Consider the following 10,588-nt stretch of genomic DNA (forward strand, 5'->3'; position numbering starts at 1 on the left):
TACCAATCAACTGCAATTTCAATATTAACTCTTATTTAAGCATCAAAATCATCAAACGATTCGTAAATCAAAAAGCCCTAAATTCGGGTATAAACCCTAAATTGCGAATTTACAAATTATCAATTGTTTGAAAGATTTGATGGCATAAACAAAAAGAACATGAAAATATGAACGTTTTGGTTACTCATACTTCAAATTCTGAAGTCTGCATCACCCTTAAATTTGGGTTTGATTCTCGGAACTTTTCAAGAACACCAATTACACATATTCAAGAAATTTTCAGAAATTAAAACCTTAATTTCTATATGATATCGAACTCTATTTTTGAAGTATAATATACCAAATTGACCAGAAAAACATGCTCTACAACATGGAAGCATCAAATCACATCAACAACATCAAGAACAAAAATTCGTAATTTAATTATCAAATAATTCGAATATAAATAATTAAATAAGAAAATTACTGTGATTTCTGGAAAGAAACTGATGATTGATTCAGAAAGAAGATTTCGAGAGCTTCGTTTTGATATGTTGCACGCCCGAATCGGAGTTCGATAACGCCTTCGTTCGTGTGTTTGATTCTCAGAACAGTTTATGAATATAAGATTTTTCTCTGTAAAATTATATAATTATCTGTCTGAAAATGATTTTTATACGAAATAAAATACGGTAAAAGGCTATTTATAATTACGGAAAATTAGTATCCTATTGGATCATTCCGGATATAAAATGGTACGTTTATTTATAAAAACTGATCCAAACGGTATCGGTTTTCGGGATAATTATCCAGATCAGTACAATTTGTACTGCGGTCTTGGTCTCAGCGCCCAGTTACACGTACTACGAAGTGATAATTGTAATAGTTTAATAAAAAAAGCTCCCGTTTATGAAAAATACGGGTTTTATTAATTTACCGAAACGAATATTGTATCGAAAATGTTGCGCCGGGACCCGTGCAGGACAAACCGTACGCCGGATCGAAAAAGTCAAAACATGGAATATGCTCGGAATATTACAATTAGGTTAGGAAGGAGTTTTCGGAAGAGTTTCGGGTTCCAAAAACGTAACAACGACTGACGTCGGTTGGTTCCCGTTTTATAAAAATATATTTTAAATTCCCGGAAAAAGATTTTATAAATTTCATATGATCCTTATAAATCCATAAATCAACATAAAAATAATTAGGAAGATATGACAATTATCCATATTTTATTTTAGACATATAAAAATTAAAATACCTAATTAATATTATTTTTGAATATTCAAGTACAGATAACATTTAACAATTAACTCACAGAATAAATACTGGACACACACATAATAATTATTTAATAGCAAAAATAATTGCACGATATATCCCGGATATTACAAAACACCTTGGTAGATTTAATTTAGTGATCTTGTAGCTTTCAAAGGATGATCACTTTAACATCTGTTAAAAGGGTAGCTTATGTATTAATAAGTTTAGTAGCACATTTCTGCATATTGTAATGCCTTAGAGAACTAGATGTTGTAGAATATTTTAAATCATGTTGACAACTAGATTGATAAGCCAGATAGGTTGGCTAATTGTAAATATTAGATTCCTTGTAATCTTGTATAAATGAAATGGAGTTAACTGCTATGAAGATAGTCTCAACGGATGTTCCACAAGGCTTCAACGGATGATCAACTAAAGCTTCAACGGATAATCAACCAGAATCTCAACGGACGATCCAACAAAGTCTCAATGGATGATCCCACAAAGTTTCAATGGATGATTTAACTGAGTTTCAACGGATGAACAAATTCAAAAGAGCAGTTGATAGTGACTTGACAGTCACATGCGTTGATTGTATGCAAATGGAATGTGGCAGCCTATTTACAGGTTTTAGAGAAGAAAGAAGCATTTCCATTTCCATGCTAAACTGAAGATATTAAAAGATGCTGGATTGAGAAATGAAGGAGCATGAAATTAGACTAGAAATATTTTGTCTTATTTGTCTGTCTTTTTATCATGTAACTTGGTGATATATAAACCGAGTGTAGCAAGTAGAATAGTATCCAAGTTAATAAGCAATTACTAGAGAAATAGAAAAGGCCATATCTGTAAAACGAATTTCTCCGTTCATGTAAGTTCAACGTGTAAGCAGTTGTGTGCAAACTTTGCATCACAGAGTTCTCAAATCAATATATATTTCTGGTGGAAAAGTTTAATCCACCAGAAATTTTTTAAATACTTGTATTTGATTATTTTGTGTTTGATTTCTTCTATACTTTCATTCCGCACTTTAGCTAGATCAAACACATTTATATATTTATAGTAGAACAGTTCTTAAAGTTTAAAAAGTAGATAGAATTACATTCAACCCCCTTCTGTAATTCTTTGTTAGATTGTTTGGGAATAACAATTGGTATCAGAGCAAGCTCTTAAAGTACAAAGAGTTTAAAGATCACAAAAACTAACAAGATGAACTAAAAATATGTGGGAGTAAAGATTCCATTTCTGGAAAAAGACAATTATCACCACTGGAAGGTGAAAATGCACCTGTATCTTCTTTTTCAAGATGAAATATATGTGGACTATATTGAGAAAGGTCCATATGTTCCCATGAGAGCTGCTACAGGAAATGAGCCATCCATCCCAAAGCCTGGAGCAGAATGGTCTGATCCAGATATAGAGCAAGTTCATAAGGATAAGAAGGCCATGAATATTTTGTTTAATGGTGTTGATGGTGACATGTTTAACAACATCATAAACTGTAAAACTGCTAATGATGTCCGAGATACAATTCAAGTTATATGTGATAGAACTGAGCAGGTAAGGGAAAACAAAATGCAACTCTTAATTCAGCAATATGAGCATTTTCATAGTGAAGAAAGTGAGTCACTCACTGGCATATTTAGTAGATTTCAAAAACTACTAAATGCTCCAAAGTTGCATGGAAGAGTCTATCAGACAAAAGACTCAAACCTCAAATTCCTTAGATCTCTGCCAAAGGAATGAAAGCCTATGACAGTCTCATTAAGAAATTCTCAAGACTACAAGGAATTTACCAAGTAGAACAGTTCTTACAATTTAAAAAGTAGCCAGAATTATATTCAACCCCCCTTCTGTAATTATTTGTTAGATTATTTGGGAATAACAGTTATTGATGTGTCAGAGGCCATATGTGCTGGTACATCATCATAAACGTGTAATGGACCATGGGTGCTGGTCTAGTGTCATTAATTCCAACTTATGGTTTGAAAGTTAGGTATTTTTTAATGAATACGACTTATAAGTTAAAAAAACTGCTATAGATTACCAACATTGAGAGTGTAAATGACCGACTTAAAAACTGAAAAATTATGAAAATATGATTGAGACTAGATTATGCAGCTAATAAGATGCTGTAACAATTTTAGGTCGAGATTTTAATTTTTTAATCTTATAAAAATACGAGAGCAGAGGTCGCGTGAGTGAGAAATATTTAGTAATTTCTTGTGTAGTTGACTTATGATATGGTTGGGTAAAACGAGCATTAAGGACCAATGTCGGCCCGAAACTGGATATAAAAGATAATAATGTTTTAAGAAGTGTTAAGGGTAAAATGGAACTTATTGGGCATTTATTAAATTACGTATTTAACAAAGAAACGCTAAGTCGATATTAGAGACTAATGGAACGTTTATATTCTTGATTATAGATATCCGGACAAACTCTCGTGCACCCTCCATCTCGAGACTACCATGCAAGTTTACGAATCCTACCTCTAATTACTGTTGTGTTGTGAAAATTTAAATAATGTATATATGCATGATGCCATTTTACATGATTTATAAGTAATAAAAAAGTATAACTTGAGATTGATAATTGATGTAGATATAGCACGTAATAGAGTTACAAATGTTAACGATACTAAGTAGCGTGGTATATTATATTGTAAATCGGGAGTCGGTCGGTATAATTTTTAAAAATTCAAAAGTATTCGAGAGTCGATTGAGATAATTATTTTCTAATTTTAATATTAAAGCAAATATTCCAAGGGACTCGATGCTCCTTTGCGGTTTATTAAATAACTCAAAACTTTTCTCAAACGATTTCCAAAATCATTATTTACTTAACTTAAATATCATTTATTCGATGAATGTTATTTCAATTATACATTTATAAAAAAAGAGAAAGTATTTAAAGATTTATTATGTAATTATTATTACTAATTATTGAATATTTATTAAAGATTTAATTGATTTTATTTAAATATAAATCAGTTAATGAATATTAATTAAAATATTCATTTAAAACAGAATTATTCAAGATTATTATTTAATAATAATTATTTAATTATTAAATATTCATTGAAGATTTTATATGATTTAAAAGTCATAAATCGTAATTGAAAAATATCTTTTGACTTTCAGAGAATTATCCAAGTACTTCCAAATATTCAAAAAGAATTATTTCAACTTACTTTGAATAATTTGACTATAATGTCCGAGGAGACTCCCCCTTAAATATTTATCGATTGATAACGGTCAACTCATATTATTATAATACTTCCTCCAACACTTCTCGGAAGTACGTATATGTATATCGGTATGTATCTATCAACAAGCATTATGCTTGGGGAATAAAAATAAGTTTCAAGTGTATGATATGATTCTTTAAAAGGACTAAGAAGGGTAGACTCTACGGGTATTAGGGAGACTACTGTTGAGTGGCATTTATGACACTTTATAACACTCCGTAAAGCTTTGAATTGATGTTTTGATCTCAAGTTGTTAGTGTTTTTAACGTGTTTTTGTAGTGTTTTTGCATTTCAGGCATTATTCAGGAATACAGGTGAATTACCATTGTTTGGATGGTAATATGGTGTTAAGATGGTGTCTAGAATAAAAGCTCGTGAAAAGACCAACTCAAACCAACAAGAAAAGAAAGAAGTCAGAAATTTCTCTAGAGAGACGGCGCGCCCACGCTGTGATAGTGCGTGGTTGTGCCACGCTGTTATAGTGCGCGGTCGTGCCCAAAGAGGAGAATGTCAGTGTGCCCACGTTGGTCAAGCACGCGGCCGCGCTAGGTCGAGAAAATAAAATCCCGTTTCTTCTGGAATTTTGATCTGTTTGACCTCTACTCTGCATGGGCTGCTATATATACATAACTTATGCTCGTTTTTTATAAGAAGATGTACCAGAGCTTAAGGAGAAGGCGTAAGAAGACCGTAGAGCACAATTTAACCTACGGTGAAGAAGATCTAGTTTATTCTTGTGATTCTTTGTTTTAAGTTGTAACTTTGGATGCTAGTTTTCTTATTCGTGAACCTATACTCTTGTTTCATACTTGGTTTTATTAGTGTATAAAGACTACATTTATTATACCATGCTTTCATCGGAACCCACGTTGATGATGAGTCTGATTACGGGCTAATCATTATTGTGGGGTTCTAACAAATTTATTTATGAATTTCTTTAGTTAATTTGTTTCTATGCCTTAGTGTGTGGTGATTGTATGATAACCTAGTTTTGGTTGTGCTTATTCGTCTTATGAGTATCGCGAATATATAAGATAGTGTGTTAATCTTTAATGAAGCGAAAGTGAATTTAAGGGTTTAGAACTTGTCATGCTAGCATAGGTTCATGTATTTGCATGCATGATTTGTAGGTAATTTTAACCATCTTACTTGCCCTATATAATCATGATATATAACTTGTGCATTAAACCGTTATGTTGTCAAATTCTATAGACATATAGGGTCTCAATATAGTTGGTTTCTATTCAGCTTCTATCTTTTTTGTGGATGTTTGGTAGTATGGTATTCGTGCAACGAAAGTTGGCGTTTATCAGTTTTTGTTATCTGATAAGTGTCATCACCATTACATGCTAAGATTAAGAATGAAGAGGATATTTAATGAAGTTGGAATCCCATGTTTGTGTCATATATTATTCAACTCTCTTTAATCTCCTAGTTTATGTTCTTTAGTATAATCGCTTAGTTAATTGAAGTTATAATCAATCTCAATTTCTTATTCATCTTAGCATTGGATAATAACCATACTAGTGTTTCATAAATACATTGATTGAAATTAACCTAAACCAATCCCTGTGGGAACGAACTAGAATTTATTCTATATTACTTGCGATCGCGTATACTTGCATGAATTTAACCGCGTATTTTCTCCCTAACAAGTTTTTGGCGCCGCTGCCGGGGATATCAGTGTTAATTTTTAGTTAATGTGTTTGTCATCATTGGTCGTTAAAGTTCAGTGACTCGGAAATTGTTACTTACTTAATTCCTTGTCGTTTTAGGTACTCTAGCGAGCGTGTATGCATACGCGTTCTCGGTCTCATAAGAGAACACTGGATCAAGCTGAGGAAGAAGTTGTAGTCGAGGAGAAAGTTGAAGAAGAGATCTTAGTTGAGAAAGAAGAAGAGGTTCTTATTGCAATGGGAGAATCAGAAGCGAATCCAAAGGCTTTGATGTATTACTCTCAACCGAAGATCAATGATATTTAGTCTAGCATTGTTCGACCAGCCATCTTGGCTTATACCTTTGAGATCAAGTCGAGCACAAGTCAGATGATACAGAACTCAGTTCAGTTTGGGGGTTCTCCGATAGAAGACCCCAACATGCACATCAGAGATTTCATCGAGATCTGCGACACTTTCAAGTTTAATGGGGTTTCTGAATATGCTATTAAGTTGAGGCTTTTCCCATTCTCTCTGCGGGATAAATCTAAATGTTGCTTAAATTCTCTACCACCAGAGTTTATCATAAAATGGGAGGATCTTGCGCAAAAGTTCTTTACTAAGTTCTTTCCTATGGCGAAGACTGCTGCAATAAAAAATGCACTTACTCAATTTGCTCGGCAATCTGGAGAATCTTTATGTGAGGCTTGGGACCGATATAAGGAGATGCTTAGGAAGTGTCCTCATCATGGGATGCCTGACTGGATGATCCTTAACTGTTTCTATAATAGTTTGGGTGCTACTTCTAGACCCATGCTTGATGCAGCATCAGGAGGAGCCTTGTGGGCTAAAAGCTACGATGAAGCTTATGAATTGATTAAACTGATGGCTGCTAATGAATACCAAAATCCTACTCAGAGACTATCTCAGGGCAAGGTAGCAGGAATTCTGGAGTTGGATGCAGCTACTGCTATAGCTACTCAACTTAAGGCTTTGACGATGAAGGTGGATTCTCTGTGTAATTATGGATTTAATCAGAACACTAGTGTCTGTGAGCTTTGTGCTGGTGCCCATGAGACTGATCCGTGTGCCATTTTTAGTGAATCAGCTCAGTTCATGATCAACTTTTAGAGGTCGCAGCAACCTGTACCAGCCACCTATCATCCCAACAACCGCAATCATCCCAACTTTAGCTGGAGCAACACTCAGAATGTGGTTCAGCAGCCTTAACAGCGGTATCCAGCAAAGCAGTACAACCCTCCTAGTTTTTAGCAACCGCAATATGTACCAAGGCAGCAATTCCAGCTGCAACAGTCTAATGAAAATCTGAATTGGAGGAGTTGAGGCTCATGTGCAAGAGCCAAGCGGTTTCTATCAAGACCTTGGAAAATCAAATTAGGAAAATTGCCAATGCCTTGCTTAATTGTCAACCTGGTACACTCCCTAGTGACACTGAAGTACCAGGAAAGAGAGAAGCTAAGGAGCAGGTAAAGGCAATTACATTAAAGTCTGGGAAGGTTGCGAATCCCGAACACTCTCAAGTTTCGGATGAAGAAGCTGTGGCTGAAGAAGAAGTGCCGAAGGAGGATGAAGTGGAATCAAGGAAGACTACTGTTCAACACACTCCTCCTGAGGGTAATACAGGGGAGACACAAGTCTATCCTCCACCTTCTTTTTCCTAAGAGGCTGCAAAAGAAAAAGCTGGATAAGCAATTTGAGAAGTGTTTGGAGGTGTTCAAGAAACTTCATATCAACATACCTTTCGTTGAAGCTCTTGAACAAATGCCTAGTTATGCGAAGTTTATGAAAGGTATTCTTTCTCGGAAAGTGAAGCTTGATGACTTAGAGACAGTTGCTCTTACGGAGGAATGCAGTGTTGTGCTGCAATAGAAGTTGCCTCCGAAGCTTAAGGATCCCGGAAGCTTCAATATTCCTTGCACTATTGGAAAAGTGTCATTTGAAAAATGCTTATGTGACCTGGGAGCTAGCATCCATCTGATTCCTTTGTCAATCTTCAAGAAGTTGGACTTACCTGATCCAAAGCCTACTTATATGACCTTGCAGTTGGCTAATCACTCTATTATATATCCGCGAGGCATTGTTGAGGATTTTTTGGTCAAGGTGGATAAACTCATCTATCCTGCTAATTTTGTAATTCTTGATTTCGAGGAGGATAAGAAGATTCCCATAATCTTTAGAAGACCGTTCTTGGCTACTGGCCCATCCTTGATAGATGTGCAGAAGGGTGAGCTCACCATGTGAGTGCTGGATTAGGATGTAAATTTTAACGTGTTTAATGCTATGAAATTCCCTACAGAAAATGAGGAGTGCTTAAAGATGGAGTTGGTCGATTCTGTGGTTACTTTAGAACTTGATCAATTTCTAAAATTTGATGCCTTAGAAAAGGCCTTATTGGGGAATTCTGATAGTGAAGATGATGAAGGTGATGAGCAATTGCAATATCTGAATGCTTCTCCTTGGAAGAGGAAAATGGATATGCCTTTTGAATCTCTTGGAATGGAGGAGCTGAACAAATCTCCCAAGTTCCTCAAGCCATCTATTGAGGAAGCTCTTACACTTGAGCTTAAATCATTACCTGAACACTTAAGGTATGCTTTTTTAGGTGATGCATCTAATTTTCCTATTATTATTGCATCTGACCTTTTAGGTAGTGATGAGGAAAAACTCTTACGAATTCTGAGAGAGTTCAAATCGGCAATTGGATGGACGATAGCAGATATTAAGGGAATCAACCCTTCTTATTGTATGCATAAAATTCTTCTAGAGGAAGGTAGCAAGCCTACTGTTGAGCAACAAAGAAGGCTCAATCTGATCATGAAAGAAGTTGTGAAGAAGGAAATTCTCAAATGGCTGGATGCAGGGATCATCTATCCCATTTCTGACAGTTCTTGGGTGAGTCCAGTTCAGTGTGTGCTGAAGGAAGGAGGTATCACAGTTGTAGCTAATGAGAAGAATGAGCTCATTCCTACTCGAACGGTCATTGGGTGGAGAGTTTGCATGGATTATAGGAAGCTGAACAAGGCCACGAGAAAAGAACACTTCCCTCTACCTTTTCTTGATCAGATACTCGACATGTTGGTTGGGCATGAGTACTATTATCTTCTGGATGGCTATTCGGGCTATAATTAGATTTGCATTGTTCCAGAAGATCAGGAAAAGACTACCTTCACTTGTTCATTTGGTACTTTCGCCTTTAGAAGAGTTTCTTTTGGTTTGTGTAGGGCACCTACCATATTTCAGAGATGCATGATGGCTATCTTCTCTGACATGATTGGTAAAAATGTGAAAGTGTTCATGGACGACTTCTCTATATTTGGCGATTCATTTGATGAGTGCTTGCAGAATCTTGGCGACATTCTTAAAAGGAGTGTTGAGACCAATCTGGTTCTCAACTGGGAGAAATGTCACTTTATGGTGCGATAAGGCATTATTCTTGGTCACAAGGTCTCTAGTAAGGGTCTTGAAGTGGACAAAGCCAAGGTGGGGTCATTGAAAATCTTCCTCCACCAATTTCTGTTAAGGGAGTTCACAACTTTCTTGGTCATGCGGGTTTCTATAGGCGGTTCATCATGGACTTTTCAAAAATCTCTAAACCTTTATGCAATCTTCTAGAGAAGGATGTCCCGTTCAATTTTGATGACGAGTGCCTAGCTTCTTTTGAGTTCTTGAAGAAGAGCTTGATCACGGCACATGTCATAACTGCACCAGATTGGAATGAACCTTTTGAGATGATGTGTGATGCAAGTGACTATGCAGTTTGAGTAGTTCTTAAGCAAAGAAAGAACAACATATTTTATGTGGTCTACTATACAAGTAAGACCCTCAATGGTGCTCAATTGAATTACATTACAACTAAGAAAGAACTTCTGGCTATTGTCTACGGTTTTGAGAAGTTTCGATCTTATCTGCTTGGGACGAAGGTGACAGTTTTCATGGATCACGCTGCAATTCGATATCTCGTCTCGAAGAAGGACTCGAAGCCTAGATTGATTAGATGGACTTTTTTGCTTCAGGAGTTTGAATTAGAGATCAAGGACTAAAAAGGTACTGAGAATTAAGTCACTGATCATCTCTCTCGTTTGGAAGATCCGAGTGCAACTTCATAGGATAAAATATTGATAAATGAGTCTTTTCCCGATGAGCAGCTGTTTGGCGTGCAAGAGGAAAAATTGTGGTTTGCAGATATTGTGAACTACCTTGTGAGTAATATCATGCCTCCAGACTTGTCATATGCTCAAAGGAAGAAGTTTCTTGATGAGGTTAAGTGGTACATGCGGGATGAACCATATCTGTTTAGGCAAGGAGCTGACCAAATCATCAGGGGATGTATTTCGTACAGCAAAACAGGGGGGGGATCTTGCGAGACTGTCATTTGACTATTTATGGAGGCCACTATGGTGGAGAGAAGACAGCAACTCAT

At 35.8% G+C, this 10,588-nt stretch overlaps 1 non-coding gene across 1 annotated transcript; it reads right to left on the bottom strand.

Annotated features, from left to right (window-relative positions):
• Nucleotides 1-6,795: 6,795 nt before the first annotated feature.
• On the bottom strand, nt 6,796-6,902 carry LOC141709681 (small nucleolar RNA R71). Its single transcript, XR_012570246.1, has one exon. It is a non-coding gene; the product is annotated as a small nucleolar RNA R71 (small nucleolar RNA).
• Nucleotides 6,903-10,588: the final 3,686 nt, after the last annotated feature.

Source organism: Apium graveolens, chromosome 2 (assembly GCF_009905375.1).
Source record: "Apium graveolens cultivar Ventura chromosome 2, ASM990537v1, whole genome shotgun sequence".
NCBI classification, from domain to species: domain Eukaryota; kingdom Viridiplantae; phylum Streptophyta; class Magnoliopsida; order Apiales; family Apiaceae; genus Apium; species Apium graveolens.